General features: G+C 40.8%; 1 long non-coding RNA gene across 1 annotated transcript; it reads left to right on the top strand.

Annotated features, from left to right (window-relative positions):
- Nucleotides 1-4,096: 4,096 nt before the first annotated feature.
- On the top strand, nt 4,097-10,218 carry LOC122428042. Its single transcript, XR_006265632.1, has 3 exons — nt 4,097-5,244; nt 9,341-9,573; nt 9,840-10,218. It is a non-coding gene; the product is annotated as an uncharacterized LOC122428042 (long non-coding RNA).
- Nucleotides 10,219-18,414: the final 8,196 nt, after the last annotated feature.

Below are 18,414 nucleotides of genomic sequence, written 5' to 3' on the forward strand. Positions count from 1 at the left end.
CAGAAATATCAAATAGATGACATCTTTTACAGTGCATTGACCAAAGAAATACTTGTGGCCAAAATAATGTGGTCTTTTATATTTGCTTCAGATTATTCCAGGAACAAAAATCCTTGCAATTGCTGCTGGGTACATGAAGGTTCACTGTGTTAGGCTCTCTAATTGTAGATAAGTTTGAAATTTTTTGAAACAGTATTTAAAAGAAAAGGTAAGATGCATTTTGGGCTTCCCTGGGGGCTCAGATGGTTAAAGAATCTGCCTGCAATGCAGGAGATCCGGGTTTGATCCTTGGGTCAGGAAGGTCCTCTGGAGAAGGACCACTGGAGTGGTTTGCCTGGAAAATTCCATGGACAGAGGGGCCTGGCAGGCTACAGTCCATAGGATCGCAAAGAGCTGGACACGACTGAGCGACTAACACTTTCACTTTCAAAATGCATTTGGCAAAAAGGGGGAAATTATCTTCACTTGGACCACTTTTGAGATTTTTCTATGGCTGTTGTGGACAAGCAGTACTATCTGCCCCTTTCTAGGCCAAAGTCATCTAAGTTACACTCTGTAATTCTGGAAGCCTCCCTGGTCATTTAATCGTGTGTTAGGGCAGATTTAACCTTGCTTCCTAAGTACAGCCCTGGCTTTTCTGTAGCTCGTACCAGCTTTGCTTCATTTAGTCATGGAGTTAGTTCAGATCCTTCGAGGTGGGATTTTGGTTCAGCCCATCCACTTCTTCTAAAGGATGCGCTCACACTCCTTTACTGAAGTAGTCTGTGTGCTTGGTAGGAAGGAGGATGAGACTGTCGGTGAGGGGGAACACAATGCAGTGGGATCTAGAACTGAGGCGGCACACAAGCACCCCGGGTGAGAAGAGAGGATGGGCCTCAGCAGTGGGGTAAAGGTGAGAAAGGGCAAAGTGGAAAGCCTCAGAAATAGCTTGGACCAGCTTTGATCTTCCATCCAGGGTCTGCTTTGCCAAGAACTGGTCTGAAAAGATGCAATTCCTCCCTTATCTTGGTGAGAAATCTTGGTGAAAGTGGGGAAAGGAAGGAGGCTAGAGGTGGCTTTTTTTTTTTTCTTTCCTGGGACAAGCGCTTCTTACTAGACAAGGAACACAGGAAAGCAGAGCATAGATTTCTCCTTCAGCTCTAGGAATGTTATAATCTCTGTGGCCCAGGGACCACACTGCCTTTTGCCTTTCACCTGCTCCAGGAAGCTGGTATAAGCTCTAGATGCTAAATAAATATTCTTTGGAAGTGGTCTGACCTAGTCTAGCCACACATGTGCACAGCTTCTAGCAGCTTTGGTGTGCAAAGGGGTTTGTTAAAAATGCTGGCCAGTCCTCCCTCAGGGGTTCAGTCATCAGATGTGATGCAGGGTCCGTGTATCTACTTCCTCATCTAGCACCTCCGGTGACCTATTAAAGGAGATTTATGGATCACTCTTTTATACAATTGGCTTTTAGAAAATAATGATAATAATTACCAGTTACTAAATGCCCACTGTGAGCTAGGCATTGTGCTAATCCCCTATGTGTATTATTTTTCTTAGTTCTCACAACAATGCAGCAGCTAGTCCAGTACAGTTATTAGATGAGGACATAGATTCAGAGGGCAGCTGAAATTTGTAACTGGTGAGTCCTGGACTGTAAATTCAATGGACTCTGATTTCAAAGCCTGTGCTCTTTCATCAAACTGTGAATCCTCTGTTGATTCCCTAATACCTTGCTACTCAAAGTGTGGTCCTTGGAGGAGCCTGGGAGTTTATTGGCAATGAAGGATCTTATGTCCCAGACCCTGGGAATTAACATTTGTCTTTTCACAAGATCTCCAGGTGATGTCTATAAACATTAAAATGTGAGAAGCACGATTCTCATCTATTTTATTCATTTTTTACCCCATCTCATGGACTTCCCCTATGGCTCAGCTGGTAAAGAATCCACTCGCAATGCGTGAGACCTGGGCTCAGTCCCTGGGTTGGGAAGAGCCTCTGGAGAAGGGAAAGGCTACCCACTCCAATATTCTGGCCTGGAGAATTCCATGGACTGTATAGTCCATGGGGTCGCAAAGAGTCAGACACAACTGAGTGACTTTCACTTTCACCCCATCTCATGGGGGCTTCCCAAGTGGTGCTAGTGGTAAAGAACCTGCCTGCCAATGCAGGAGACACAAGAGACTCAGGTTTGATCCCTGGGTTAGAAGGGTGCGGCAAACCACTCCAGTACTCTTGCCTGCCGGATCCCGTGGACAGAAGAGCCTGGCGTGCTATGTGTGGTTCATAGGGTCGCACAGAGTAGGGGATGACTGAAGCAACTTAGCATGCACACACGCCCCCAGTCTCATGCCAATATAAATTAGGGGCATAGTCCCCTACTATATATATCACGGAAATATCTTATATCTAGGGAATGTGATTCATATTGGTTTATTGATTCATATTGGTTTAATTCATCCATCAGCTAGATTTAACTGAACCTTTTTTTTTTTTTTTGGCAGATTGGTTAAATTTTGTTAATTTTTCTCCTCTGGTTGCACCATGTGGCTTGTGGATATTAGTCCCCTGACCAGGGATTGAACCAAGGCTCGGCTTAAAGTACCGTATCCTAACCCCTGAGCCACTAGGGAATTCCCTGACCCACTTTTATTATTCTCACCCAAACTGTCACAACCATGTCCTGTTTATTTTCTCTGCCTCCATGCTCTCCCATCTTCTATCCATTCTGCAAACAACTCTTTTAAAAAGCGGTGGAACATCTTATTAAAACAAAATGTTGGTGATAGATCTACCATAATTAAAGTGCAGCTACTTTGGTTGAAGTGTGTTTTGTACGTGTGTGTGTGTGATGGGGATGGTCCAGGCTCTATATTCTTACCTACCCCTCCTTCCCAAGACACCTTCCCTGAACCCCCAAGTGTCCACAGAACACACATGACCATCCTTGCTCTAGCATTTCCCAGCCACGATCAGTTATGAAGCACATGGTCAATAATTTAGTAATAGTTAAAGTACCAAAGTTTGTGATAAATTTAGTTTAAAATCACCTGCATTTCAGTATGCTTTCCTGAAAATGAAAACCCCTGTATCAGTTACATGCAGGAAAGTGGAATGATGTCATCAAGGGTGTCATGGATTCAGGCTGGCCTTCAAATTACCATCAGAGTTTTATTTAAAAATATCACTCTCTTTGCTTAGAAGCTCAGTTCCCCACAGCCTATAGATTTAAGACTTTGGGGAAAGTGGATTCCTGACCTTCAGTGCCCGCCTCTGGTCCCTCCTGGGTCCAATAGTTCTTCCTGCCTTTGTGGTCTTTGCTGGTCTTTGGTACTCTCAGTTGGGCCCTGTCTCATCTTTTTACATTTGTCTGTGAGTTGCAGAAATCTCATCTAACTCACCTTTGTACTCTCAGGCCCTGGAAAACAATGAGATGACAAGTTATTTCTGCTTTTTTTTTTTTTAAACTGATGCATAGATGATTTATAATATATGTTTCAGGTGTAAAGCAAAAGGGATTCAAATATATATATTCTTTTCTCAGATTCTTTTCCATTATAGCTTACTCTAAGATACTGAGGTAGCTCTCTGTGCTATACGGTAGGTCCTTGTCGTTTATCTATTTTATACATACTAGTGTGTTTCTATTAATCCCAAGCTCCTAATTTTTCCCTCCCTCCCCTCTTTTCCCCTTTGGTACCCGTAAGTTTGTTTTCTATGTCTCTGAGTCTATTTCTGATTTGTAAATAAGTTCATTTGTATCATTTTTCTAGATTCCACATGTAAGTGATACTGGAATATATGATAGTCCTCAATATAAGCGATCATATGATATTTGTCTATTTCCTTCACTTAGTATGATCTCTAGGTCCATCCATGTTGCCGCAAATGTCACTATTTCATTCTTTTTATCACTGAATAATAGTCCATTGTATATATATCACATCTTCTTTATCCAGTCAACTGTTGACAGACACTTAGATTGCTTCTATGTCTTGGCTATTGTAAATAGTGTCGCTATGAACCTTGGGGTATTTCTTCCTTTTTAAATGGAGCAAAGCTACCAAAGAAAGCTACCTTATATTTTCTTTCCTTTGTTCAAGGTGACACCTAGACATATTCATTTGAGTAACAATAAACTAGAACATGATCCTCAGGACTCTAACTTACCATAAAGATTTTTCAAGTTCTAGTTTTTCCGTATGAACAAGAATTATTTATGTTGATTCCCTAAAGAAGCAGCAGTACTTTATCATCCCAATCATTTTCCCTTTGCATGAGATACACATCAGAAATTTCCTCCTTTGTACTAAACCCAGCAGTGCACAGAGCCAAGCTTTTTAAACGGTAATTCATTAGTTTGGAAATAGGAAGTGACAAGAGGTAATTGATCTGTTTCAATTTGCTCTGGCAGGGGACAGCTTTTATTCCTTCGCCCCATGGCCCCTTTTGACTTGTGTGTGTATTTTCCAGAATTTCTTACCTTTTTTTTTTTTCAATTCAATGGGGAACAAATTTTAGATTATTTTAAATCACAAATGCAGACCTCTCAGTCTCAACCTCTTCTTTCCTATTATAACTAAGTGTAGAAATTAGGCAACACCATGGTTTCCCTCCCCTGCCTGGCTCCATCTCTGCATTCTGCCCAGCCTCCTTTATGCTCTGTCTCCCCTCCCCCACAGAGATTTTAATTTTGTTAAAACGTTTTTACTGCAGCTGTGACTCAAGCAGCTCAGCTAGCCGCAGAAACACAATGTCATTTAATATTCCAGTCCACAGCCCAGACAGTTTCACTTCAGGTCATTTGGAGCAGAGCTGTGGCGACGGCTTTATGACAATGATTGGCAGCACCCTGCTGCGGAAATCAGACGGCCTGGAAACCCACCAGTGTGCTCTGCACACATTTCTGTCTTCACACCAGACTGCAGATCACAGCCAACTTAACTGAAGTGAGTGTGGTCACCAGCTGACGGTATTACTCTAAAGCCACTCTCTTGGCTCGCCCTGTGTTGGATGGATAAGACACATCCATTCATTAACCCATCGCCCGTTCATTCAGCTGTATTCAAAGTGGGTCTCTCTCAAGACAGGAGCCACGACAAAGCAGTGCTCCAGACATGAAACAGCACTGGCTCAGCTCCCACTGCCCACACCTGTGTCTGCTGGAGAAGGTAGATGTCAAAAATAGTACAGGTTGGGGAGGCTGTAATGGCAACTTGGGGAACCAGAGAAGATGACACTCGACTCACAGGGAGACCAAAGGTGAGTTCCAGGGCCTCACAGAGGAAGTGAGATTTGAAGTGACGTTTGAAGGATGGACTGGCTGTTACCAGATGAAGAAAAGGAGTAAGTGTATTTCTGGCTACAGAAACACATAAGGGCAAGAAGCTGATGATGGCCATGCCATTAATTGAGGTCAAGAACAGCGGTGAGGGGTGGAGAGAATGAATTCTAGTTCATGCCATGTTTGCAGTGTCTGTAGTGGATTGGGGGCTAGACGTAGAGATTTGAGAGTCATTCTCTACAGTTCAGGGCTAAAGGCAAGTGAATGAGTTAAGTCATCTAAGAGTGCGTAGAGGGGAAAAGAGCCCCTGACTAAATCCTAGGAACAGCAAGGATTTGACAAGTAACAAGAGAGCCTGAAGAAGAGTGTAATGGAAGATAGAAGTGTGTGGTGGAGCGAAGGCGCTGCTTTACAGAAGCGGTCATCCTATTTTTCACATCCCTAATAACTGACATTCACCCAGATATCTGATAAATGAATGATTTTAGACATTATCCAATTCAATCTTATCCAAAAATGAGGACGGTAAAGCCAAAAGTCATACAACTAAGATAGCCTGTCTTTTTTTCATTTTTACTACAATGTATCTAGGTATGAAATTATTTCTGTTTACCATTCTCAGGACTCACTATGATTCCTGAATCTGGAATCATCTTTTTCCAAGTCTGGAAAACCTTTAACTATTACATTTTGAAATACTACTTCTTATGCCCCCATCTCCAGCCTCCATAAGCCCTGGAATGCCCATTAGATGGAATGGAGGTTTTCCAGGGTTCTGTTATGGGCTTGTCTGTGTCTTTAAAAGGATGTTTGTTATCTTTTATGTAGCATATCTGGGTATTTTTTGTAAAAGAAAGATTTTCAGCTTGCAGAATCAATCATATTATCAGAAAGTAGAGGCAGGTGTGACAATTGCTATACATCTATTTATACCTATTCCCAGTTTTCTGTCTCAGGCTTCAGAACCAAAGTTCATTTGCATATTGGAATCCAACTGGTCTAATATCTAAACATTCAGCATCCAATGTATTTATTTACTTATTTTATTTTGGGGCAGAATCTTAGTTCCCCAACAAAGGATCAAACCTGTGTCCCCTGCAGTGGAAGCACGGAATCTTAACCACCAGACCTCCAGGGAAGTCCCTACTCAATGTATTCAAAACCTGGGCTCATACTTGCTACTTTGCCTATGATCTGTAGCTCAGTTAATGTTATTACCATCCACCCAGTCTTCCAAATTAGAACCTAATTTTGCTTTGAGTCATCTCTCTCTGGCACCACAATTGTATCTTTTCTCAATTTCCATGCTTATTCTTCAGGATAAGTTACCATTAATTTCCATTGGCATTACCATAATAGCCTCCTAGCTTGACTCACTGTTCTTACGCCTGTTTCTGTCCATTTACCCTAAGTTTCTGGAATTGTCTTTCTGAGTCTTGAATCTGGATATGTCATTTCCCTGCATAGAAAACTTAGCTGACTTTCTGCTGTCCACAGAATAAAGTTCAAGATCTTTACATGACAATAAAAAATTAAAAACCAAACAAACAAACAGCCCTTCATAGCCATTTCCTGCAATGCAGGAGGCTCCGGTTTGATTCCTGGGTCGGCAAGATCTGCTGGAGAAGGGATAGACTACCCACTCCAGTGTTCTTGGGCTTCCCTGCTGGCTCAGATGGTGAAGAATCTGCCTGCAATGTGGAAGACCTGGGTTCGATCCCTGGGTTGGGAAGATACCCTGGAGAAGGGAACAGCTACCCACTGCAGTATTCTGGCCTGGAGAATTCCATGGACAGAGGAGCCTGATAGGCTACAGTCCATGGGGTCACAAAGAGTCGGACATGACTTTCCGACTTTCACTTTCACTTCACATAGCCCCTACATACTTTACCTCTCCCACCTATCTTTATGTATATTTTTTCTTGTCCTGGCCGCTTGTGCACACTCCCTGTGCTTCTGTGGAAGTCATGTACCCATGACTTTGTTCAAGCTCTTCTTCTCTGGAATGTCCTTGCCTTCCTTCATACAGTGAAAGTCTAGACACTTGTTGGTTAACCAGGCTTAGACTTCACAGTCAGAATTCATCACCACCATCTATCTCTATTTGAACTTGAATATATACAGTTCATCACAATATCCCTTGTATTGTCATTGACTGTTTACTTGGAGCAGCAAAGTCCTTGAGAATATGAAACAGATCGCATATCTATCTACCTACCTCTGTCATCCTGTGTGTGTGTTAGTCACTTAGTTGTGTCCGACTCTTTGTGACCCCATGGACTTTAGCCCACCACACTCCTCCGTCCATGGAATTCTCCAGGCGAGAATACTGGAGTGGGTTCCATTTCCTTCTCCAGGAGACCTTCCTGACCTAGGGATCAAACTCAGGTCTGCAGCATTACAGGCAGATTCTCTACCATCTAAGCTACCAGGGAAGCCCTCTACTGTCTTGATAATTGTTGGGAGATTAATACACAGTTTTGAATTAGAGCCTTTTTTATAATACAATATTATAGGACTTCCCTGGTGGTCCAGTGGGTCCAGTGGCTAAGTCAGGGAACTAGATCCTGCATGAAGCAACTAAGACCTGGTGCAACCAAAGTAAATAAATAAATATTTTAAAAAAATACAACATTACAAAAAGAATCCTGGGGCCAATAAAAGAGACCTCAAAGGGAAGGGAAAGGACAAAAAAAAAAAAAAAAAAGAATCCTGAAAATTTCAGAATCCATGCCTACTAATTATAGATAATTCTAAATCTAGAGTAATAGGAGAAATATATATATATATATATATACACACATATATATATATACAGACACACACATGTATACACATATGATTAAAATATAGGTCATACACACATATATACTTATATGTGTCACATATATTACAAAATATCAGATTTTCTGAAAAGCAATTTATATTTGACCAGTTTGGAGAGAGTGAAAACAAGTATGATAAATACTAGCACCAGTTTATAATCTCCCCATCTCCAGCCCCTGTAAGTCCTTGCAGCATGATTCTGAGAAGTGGTAGGGGGGATGCAGTGACCTTATCTACTCTCACCCAGCTAATACTCTACACAAAGTGGGGCAATGGATAGCAATGACGGATCTGGAAAGCAGCATTTATTGGTAATAATTCTCAGATCTATTGGATGGCAAGACTAATTCAATATTGAGAGTAAGAAAAGAATACATGAAATATAAAACTGTTAACAGACCACAGTCTTGTCTTAGGATCCTATGAAACCAGTATTCATTGTTATTCCATGAACACATATCATTACTTACCAAGGTTAAATGAGTAAGAGGTTGTTTTTATGATTTGCTTCTTGTGTGATGGGCAGGATGCTTCAGATTATTCCAAGAGAGCCAGCTTTGAAGAAAATTTCAAAATAATACTTCCCAAATTCAAAAATGTTAATGTTTTTCTACTTTGTATGGAGTGATGGAAAAAAAAGTATTTTTAACTGAAATTCAAACTAATTAGTGGTGTCTAATTTTAATAAAACATTTTTTAAATCTCATTTTTGCTATTTATTGTGTTTTCTGTTTAACAAGAAGTAATCTTTCAGATGGGGGCCTTTAAAAATATCACTGGAGCTTTTCATGTTTAGATCAAATAATTCTCAGTTTAATATCCTGCTAGAGCTTTGTAGATACTGTTTATTTCTTTTCAGTTTATCAGATGAAAAATGCCTCCCGATATAAGCCTTTATGCCATACAAAGACCGCTATGTGAAGTCCCCAGGAAAGTCTTCTATGTATCAGAAGCCCATTAAAATATTAGGACTCCAGGAAAGCAAGACTTCTCAGCTTTCTGTTTAGTTGATAGTGGTAAGAAAGTTAAAGAATAGGTGAGAATAGGTGAAAACAAGGATGGGACTGGTTAAAGAATGGAAGTTTAGCAAAGAAAAGAAAAAGAAAACAATCTTCTCTTGTAAAGCAAACCCCTATTGTTAAATCACTGAGGAGTGAGTGGAACACTGATGGTCCTTCTGATACAGACTTTGAGATAACACAAAGGAGGACCTGGATTAAATCAACTCTCAACTGATGCCTCCTGTAGGGACTAGGAGGTGCGCATTGAATCACGTGATCCAGAAGCAGATGAGATGGTATTTTTACAAAGATGATTGCTGGATGAGATCTGACGTGTTATCAGAGCAAGCAAGATAGGCTGGGAAAAGTCATGCAAGGACACAAGGAATCAAAGCCTCAGACAAAGTAGCAGAAGGTTTGGAAGCAAAAGCTGCACAGAGCAACACTGAGATACCAAGATCCTTCCCACACAGGTACTAGGTGAGTTATGCCGCTCTGATGTATTCAGTAAGTAAGATCACCTCCCAGTATGGGAAGCTGGTAATACCTTGATGACAGATTACACTATATTAACAACTGCTTATTTTGTGCAACAACTTAATGGAGCCCATTCTTCCCCTGGCTGCATGAGACTGGGCTGCAATCCAGGAAGATGAGTTACAGCAAAAGTAACCAAATAATAGCCAAATACCACCTGTAAAATTACTAAACAACTAATTCCCAATTTTTTCACACTTTCACACTAGGTAAAAACGGTTTTATTATTCAAGGACTCCTTCACTTGCAACTTGAACTAGCTTGGCTGAAAGGGAAGACGGATCAGCTCGCATAACCAGGAACGTGAGGAGTGTTGTTGGGAAGAACCAAGACAGGAACCTGCCTGCATTTTTTCTCTTCACTTCTCATCAACTTTATTTAGGCTTTTATTTTTGGCTTTATTCTGCCAAGCTGGGTGGTTTTACAAAATGGAGCTATGGTTAGTTATCAGTTTCTGGGTTCACAACTTGCCAGCTTCTTAACAAGAGGGCTTTCCCTTGTGATTCTCATTTAAAAAAAATCATAGTGTTAGGTAGTTAGAATAGGGAAAAAGAGTCCAAAATGGCGGTGGCTAAAAGACCTGGAAGGGAAAAACCCTCGAAAATAGAACAAAGGAAGGTCTGAGGACCAGAGTGAGAACCTCAGGTAAAACAAACAATGCTCCTGCCTAAGCCCAATTTGCATAGGACAGGCCCAGGGGGAACAAAAAAACATAAAAAGAGGAGCCAAAGCCCTCTTATCTCTCTCTCTCTCTCCGGCGCGATGGGGTGCTCTTTTCGCGTCTTTGGATCCACGTACTCTCATGCCTCAAAGATGGATTTTCCTGCTATTATCTAAATAAAATAGAGCTGTGACACTGAGCTGTAACACTGATTTATTTAAGAGCTATAACACGGCCTGTCCTCCGAGAGCTGTGACCCGCCGAGGGGCTTTAATGTCCGTCACTCCAAATTTTTGTTGTGACGAGACAACCGAGGAGCATACACTCGCCTGACAACAGGAAAGGACATTAATTGACTTTGTTGTTGTTTGGTCGATCAGTTGTGTCCCACTCTTTGCAACCCCATGGACTGCAGCACAGCAGGCTTCCCCTTACTGTCTTCTGATCTCATGTCCATCGAGTCGGTGATGCCATCCACCTATCTTGTCCTCTGTTGTCCCCTATTCCTCCTGCCTTCAATCTTTCCCAGCATCAGGGTCTGTTCTAATGGTGGATCAATTTCTGCTTACTGAACCAGTCACTGAGGTTAAGAGGTTGGTTCCTGGGGTCACGTCATATACACACTTTATCATTTACAAAATCAATTCTTTGAGTTGGATGAGGGGAAAATAACAGAGAGATGATGATTGTGTGTGGGTGACACTGTTGGCCACTAAGTACAGTGGGTCCAAGCCCGGAGAAGAGAATCTGCTGTACCTGAGGTCCCAGCGCTTGTCGTGGCCTGATAACCTGGAGCAAAGGTCCAGAGAGTCATTTCATATAACCTGACCCTGAAATGCAAGCTGGTCACTTCCTCTGGTGCTCAGAGGAAAAAACAGCCCTCTGTTCCAATACTGGGGTGATGTGTCACTGTGACCTTCATGAAAAAAATTATTATACTGTTATGTGTATCTAAAGGATTTTCAAGGACAATTTTGCCTATAGTGAATTTCTCCGTACAAGCTGACAGTAAAACCTACCCCCTGCCTAGGAATTCTCCAAGCTATTAAGAAGGGTCTGGAGGTCCATCCCTAAACCAGTCCCTGACAACTCAGAGATGGGTTCCTTTAGGAAGGCAGTGGCTTCCATTTGGACTTTATGACAACAGCCGTTGGACATGCAATACCCTCCCCCTCCCCACTTCCACACCCCGGCCCCCACCATGATCCTCCCACCCCAAAGGAGGGGTCTATCTCCCAGGAGAAAAGGGGAGGAACTCTGGGGAGCAAAACAACCGGTTTTGCTCAGTGGAGTGACTGTTTGGCCATATGAGTTGGGTGAACATAAATACCTTCCTCCACGGACATCCTGGACTCCACCTCTCTCCACTGGTCCTCCCCAGGGCTTCCTTCTTGGCTTTCTGTCCCCCTTGAGAGCCACTCTGTGCCCAGTGAACACATCCTCATTCCCAGATTACTTCCTGCTGTAGTGGTGGTGTACATCAATGTCTTCCTTCCGCTTTATGAGACTGGACTTCATCTACAGAGCACGTTTAATCAGAGACAGCAACAGCAGTGCTTCTCTCCACCCGGAACCAGGCCATGTTCCTCGGGAGACAAGGAGGGGCCTCGCTGTCTCCTCTTCATCACTCCCCAGGCACCAGCCCTGGCCCGAGCCTAGTGCCTCTGCTCTTCCCATCTAGTGTATTCCCTGAAACCTGGGGGTTGCTTCCCAGCCACGTGGTGCTCCCGGCCCTCAGCAGCCACCACTGCACTGCAGGTTTCTCACTTCAGTCCAGTTTTCTAACCGTCCTCTTTCTCCAGGTAGTGATGCCTGATAAAATATTTGGGACAGCTATACTAAAAACTTTATCGTTTACCTGATATTCAAATTTTACTGGGCATTCTGTGCTTTTATTTGCTACATCTGGCCACTCTACAGTAAGGCTTCCATAAATAGGACCTCCGCCTGCAGAGTCCAACAGGTCACCCATAAAACCTGAGCAGGTTTTAACATGTCTGCATGCACCAGGAATGACAATCCAAGCCCCCACCAACTCGAAATATTCAGGCTTTCATGCCAGTTATATAAATGTAACATGGGTATCCTCCCCTTTTTCAAAATTCACTTCACACCACTTTACTTTTACAAAAGACCTACATATTAGTCCTTGTTTTCCCTAACCAAAAGCAATCCAAAGAGGATTTTCACTTTCAGGAAAAAAGTGAAAATTGTGTTGGTTTTGCAATAACCATTAAAGAAGCATCGAGTGCTCCAAGCAGTAAGAGTGGACCCAACAAACCCCTTCCCGGGAATGACACTCCTCATCTCAGCGTCAGGTGGCCAGAGCTGTGAACTCTGTCTGAGCATCTGTGCTTTATCTTGATTGATTTTGTCCATCTGTTGCAAGATGTGTCCTAAGGTAATTGTTTCTTTGCTTTAATGCCATTTTGGTTTATCGGAACCTCTGCCTTGGGAGAGTGGTGAAACCTTTACTGCGGACCAGCATTTTAAGTGCGGAACGCTTTTTGGGCACAGAAGATAGTCCCTGGTTATATCTGTCATTAGCTAGTAATTGAAGTATAATTAACACTGTTAGAAATTGACATTTATCCTGGAAAATAGGCTTGATTATACAAATCAGGCATAATCACCAGGCCATGTTGTTCTTAGATACAAACCAGCTGAGAGGAATATTCCAACCAACTCTCCTGTTTGATGGATTCCATTAGAAGAAAATTTTCCTGCTTCCTTTCAACAAAAGTGGTCAAACATTATTGTAATTCAAGCTGCTTCAAGGAATTTAGGAAACTTCCCTGTTTTATTGATTAAAACACAATATAACTATATACTCGATCTACTTGTTTGACAGTTTCAGTTTCTATGAGGCGGTGGTGGTTGAGAGGAGAGATAAAGCAAATATAAGAATACAAAAATCATCCATCATCCACTATATTTTGTATACATTGGTCCAGTCCTTTTGAATGCAAATATATCAATATTTTTAAAGAAATTGGGACCAAATTGTATCTACATTCTGTTGTATAATTAACTTTCTTCATTTCAGATTATTAAGCTTTTTAATACAAACTGTTCTATTATATGAATAATGTGTACTATGCTCAATCAGTTGCATATTGCTGAATATTTACGTTCTTTCTAAATTTTTTTTTCTGTTACCACAGTCTTATTTTAGCTTCCTGAATAAATTGTCTGCAATTCAGATGATTTCTCCAAGTCAGCAGGGTGAGCCGCTCTAGTTTCTGCCTGCCCAATATCCATATTTCCTCCATCTGTTAACAGCACCCAGTGTTCCTTTGGGGAATCCCCGACCCAAATCTGAGTTCCTGTGTCTCATGTGGGGGTGAGACCACCCCAAGTTCAAGGGAGAGTGTTCCGCTTTGTGGCTACAATGTCTTTTTTGAGGATGGGCACAGTTCCAGGGTCAAACTTACCCCAAGACTTTTATGAAAATCATTGGGAAGTAAGCTTTCTCTGTCCATGGGTGGTTCTGAGCTGGTGGATATTTCTGGAAAAACAGCCCCCTGGAGAGAAAGTGAACGTTAAGATGACATAGAGGAAAGCAGAGCTGAGAAATGGACGGAGACCGATCCTCACTGTGACCTGGGGGCCAGCCACACCAGGAGGTTTTTCATTCTCATGAGTCACTAAACTCCCTTTTTGGCTCAAAGCAGCTTGAGTCAGGGTTTCTGGCACCTCACTTGGAATAATTCAAATTTTTAAAAAAATGTCGAGCAGGGCTATATTATCAAAGTGCTTTCCCCAGAAGTTGCATCAAATACCCACTCACCATCAAAGGTGTGCTTCTATGGCATTACCACAATTAAATGTTACTTTGATACTCTATTTGACTTTTTTTTTTAAGTTTCATATTATATGTTTATTTAAATATTAGTGGGGTAAAACTTTTCCTATTTAATAAATAGAATATAATTTGTCTATTATAAATTGTATCTTTGGCCTCTTTTTCTGTATCATCCTATGGCCTATAGATTGATTACATGATTTTCACTTTTATATTTGTAGAATGTATTTTTCCTCTGGATTTTAAACTATAAAAATTTTTTTATTTTTCTGATTATAAAATATATGTATAATTTTGAAAAATACAGTAAAACACAAAAAAGAGAATAAAAATCCCTTTTAATACTACCACTCAGATATACATTGGAGAAATTCCCTCTAAGTTTACATATATATAAAATATATTTACTAAAATATAAGTGTATGTTAATATATGTTTATAACTTTATCACTTAAGATTATGTCAACAGGGAATTTCTCGTTTGTCATTAAATATTCCTCAAAATGGGTCTTGGACTTACTGAGAAAAGTCATGAACTCACATTTCAGGAAAAAAATGTACATATGTAGAAAAACTGATAACTCTATTTCAGGAGGCTCTCAGATTCGTCTGTGGATTCCAGATTAGGAACTCTAGTTGTAAACACGATTCTTGGCATCTGCATAGTGGTCTCTTGTCTTAGTACATTCATATTTATTTATTTTTTTAGATTTCTTTAATTGAGGCATAGCTGATTTACAATGTTTCAGGTATTCAGCAAAGTCAGTTATATATATCTATATATCTTCTTTTTTAGATTCTGTTCCATTATAGGTTACTTCAAGGTATTGAATACAGTTCCCTGTGCTATACAGTAGGTCCTTGCTGTTTATTTATTTTATATGTAGTAGTTTGTTGTTGTTGTTTAGCTGCTCAGTCGTGACTATTTTGCAACCCCATGGACTGTAGCCCCTCCAGGCTCCCCTGTCCATGGGATTTTCCAGGCAAGAATACTGGAGTGGGTTGCCATTTCCTTTTTCAGGGGATCTTCCCAAACTAGGGATAGAACCCATGTCTCCTGAATTCCAAGTGGATTTTTTTTATTGCCGAGCCACCAAGGAAGCCGCCTGTTAATCTCAAATTCCTAATTTTTCCCTCCTCTGCCCGTTTCCCTTTTGGTAACCATGGGTTTGTTTTCTATGTCTGTGACTGTATTTCTGTTTTGTAAATAAATTCATTTGTATCATTTTGTAATGTTTCACATGAAGTGATATATAATATTTATTTTTTTCTATCTAACTTACTTCACTTAGTGTGATCATCTCTAGGTCCATCCATGTTGCTGCAAATAGCCTTGTTTCATTCCTTTTTAATGGCTGAGTGATATTCCATTGTATATGTGCTATATGTATCACATCTTTACCCATTCATTTTTCAATGGACATTTAGGTTGCTTCTATGTCTTGGCTATTGAAAATAGTGCTGCAGTGAACACTGAGGTACATGTATATTTTCAAATTAGAGCTGTCCTCTTTCTAGATATATGCCCAGGAGTGGGATTGCTGGATCATATGGTAACTCTGTTTTAGTTTTTAAAGGCAATTTCTGTTGGTTCAGGCGGTAAAGAATCCTTCTGCAATGCAGGAGACCTGGGTTTGATTCCTGGGTTGGGAAAATCCCCTGGAGAAGGAAATGGCAACCCACTCCAGTATTCTTGCCTGGAAAATCCCATGGACAGAGAGGAGCCTGGCAGGCTACAGTCCATGGGGTTGCAAAGAGTCAGAAATGACTGAGTGAATAACACTTTCATTTTATGGTTTAACTACATCATATTTAGTTTAGGACTGACTTTGGGATCCAAAAGCTTGGGTTCAAAAAGCCTGACTCTATCCCTACTAGGAGGTAACTTGGCAAATTCTTTCGACTTGGCAAATTTCTGACCTCATTAAGCCTGTTATAAAAATTGAATGATATGATCCATGATTAAAAGCTTAGCAGATTGTTCTGTATGTAAGCACTCAATGTGACTCTCATTTTTAAAAAAAATTCCCTGATTGTTTCCTTAGGATAAACATCCAAAAATAGAATTGCTAGATCACAGTAGATGCACATTTTTAGGATTACTGTCATCTACACCAAGTTTTCTTCTAGAAAGGATACACCACCGGCAGGATGAGAGGTTATGCAGTTGATAGAATCTTTGGCACCATAATATAATATCATTTATGTCAGTCTTTTCTAACAGTGAAAAAATAGCATCTAATTGCTTCAGTTTAATTTCTTTGGTCTTTCCTTTGTGTGATCTTGTGTATCTATTCATAGCATTTGCTTTTTTCCCCCCTATTGTATTGTTTGTTCTTGTTAATTTATAAAACCGTTTTATAAAGTTAGTATTAGCTCTTGGTTTTATAAAAGTTGCAAATATTTTTTCTTATTTTGTAATTTGCTTTTAATTTTTCAATGCTTTTTTGACTATAACAAAGTTAAACATTTTTATGGCATCCTAGCTACTGAGTTTCCCGTTATGATTTCTTCTGTTCCTTTTTAGCTTAGGAAAATTTTCTCTATCCAACGATGATATAAATACTAGCTAATATTTTTCTACAGAAATTTTGTTCCATTATTGTTATTAATATTAACTGTTTAATCCATGTGGAATTAATTTTGGTGTATGGTGTGCAAGAAGGCTCTAAATTTATTTTCCCCCAGCTGGCATTTTCCACCTATGGTGCCATCTCTCCCATCTATGTATTTTCTCCCTTTTGGGTGGGCCAGACTCTCTTTGGCAACAGTAAGGGCAATAGAAGAAGTTCAGTGACCACAGCAGCCTGCCATTATCACCGCACCTGGAGAGCGAGCTCTCTTTTCCTAATCCTAAGGTTCTTCCTAAATAGTGAAAAAGATCAGAAGGAATAGGGGAGGCAAGAGCATCCGCTTCCTTTACAACAACCACAGGAGCAGGAGAGATGGCAGTGTGCAGGCCCAGAGAAACCCCTGAGGCTGCAGGTTGAGCATGATCCTCCTGATTTACAACCCAAGCCCATCTCTTCTGCTTTTCACTCTTCACCCACTGCAAAAATTCTCTCCCATATCCCTCCCTAATCCCCAAGAGGAGTTAGTTGGATGGGTTGGCCTGCCTCTAGTTACTGCTTATTTAATTTGATTGTGGATTTTAATTCCATTAGCACAAATTGGAGTGGTGTCTGCAGAGTCGGGCTTCAGCTCATCCTCTGCCAGTTGTGATCTTGGCTTATCTTCTCCTGTGGTTTCAAGAATGTAAAGGTTCCACGGTGCCTCCTCCTTTTCTGTTTGTTCACATGTCTCCTACTCACTCAGCTGAAGTATTTGGGTGGCTTTTGTTTGTTTGTTTATCTGCACATAAGCCAAAATGAAAACTTGGAATCTTTTTGGTCACATCCTACTTCCTTCAAAGCTCTATAGATGTTACTGCATTGTTAGGTTTACTGTCTGGAGACAGTTTGAGGGTATATTATTTTTCTAAATGCTTGCAGAAGTACTGCTCTTGTGGATTATGATCTAATGGAGAGGAAATAAATTATTTGTGATAAAGAGTGTAATATGCCATGAACTTAATCATATTTGTTATGTGTGTGTGTGCATGCTAAGTCGCTTCAGTTGTGTCCGGCTCTTTGTGACCCTATGGACTGCTGCCTGCCCGGCTCCTCTGTCCATGGGATTCTCCAGGCAAGATTACTGGAGTGGAGGAGTGGGTTGCCTCTTCTGGGGGATCTTCCCCACCCAGAGATCAAACCTGCCTCTCTTATGTCTCTGACATTGGCAGGCATTTTTACCACTAGCGCCACATGGGAAGCCCCATATTTGTCGTAATCTCTGCCATTTTCACAAGATTTGGGGAAGAGAAAATATAAACATATTTATATTTTCAAAAGGCAAAGGAGAAAAGGAAAAATATATCCATTTGGATGCAGAGTTCCAAAGAATAGCAAGGAGAGATAGGAAAACCTTCCTAAGTGATCAATGCAAAGAAATAGAGGAAAACAATAGAATGGGAAAGGCTAGAGATGGCTTCAAGAAAATTAGAGACACCAAGGGAACATTTCATGCAAAGAATGGCACAATTAAGGACAGAAACAGTATGGACCTAACAGCAGAAAATATTAAGAGATGGGAAGAACACTCAGAAGAACTATACAAAAAAGATCTTAATGACCCAGATAACCACGATGGTGTGATCACTCACCTAGAGCCAGACATCCTGGAGTGTGAGGTCAAGTAGGCTTTAAGAAGCATCACTATGAACTAAGGTAGTGGAGGTGATGGAATTCCAGCTGAGCTATTTCAAATCCTAAAAGATGAT

This window comes from Cervus canadensis, chromosome 26 (assembly GCF_019320065.1).
Source record: "Cervus canadensis isolate Bull #8, Minnesota chromosome 26, ASM1932006v1, whole genome shotgun sequence".
In the NCBI taxonomy this organism is placed as follows: domain Eukaryota; kingdom Metazoa; phylum Chordata; class Mammalia; order Artiodactyla; family Cervidae; genus Cervus; species Cervus canadensis.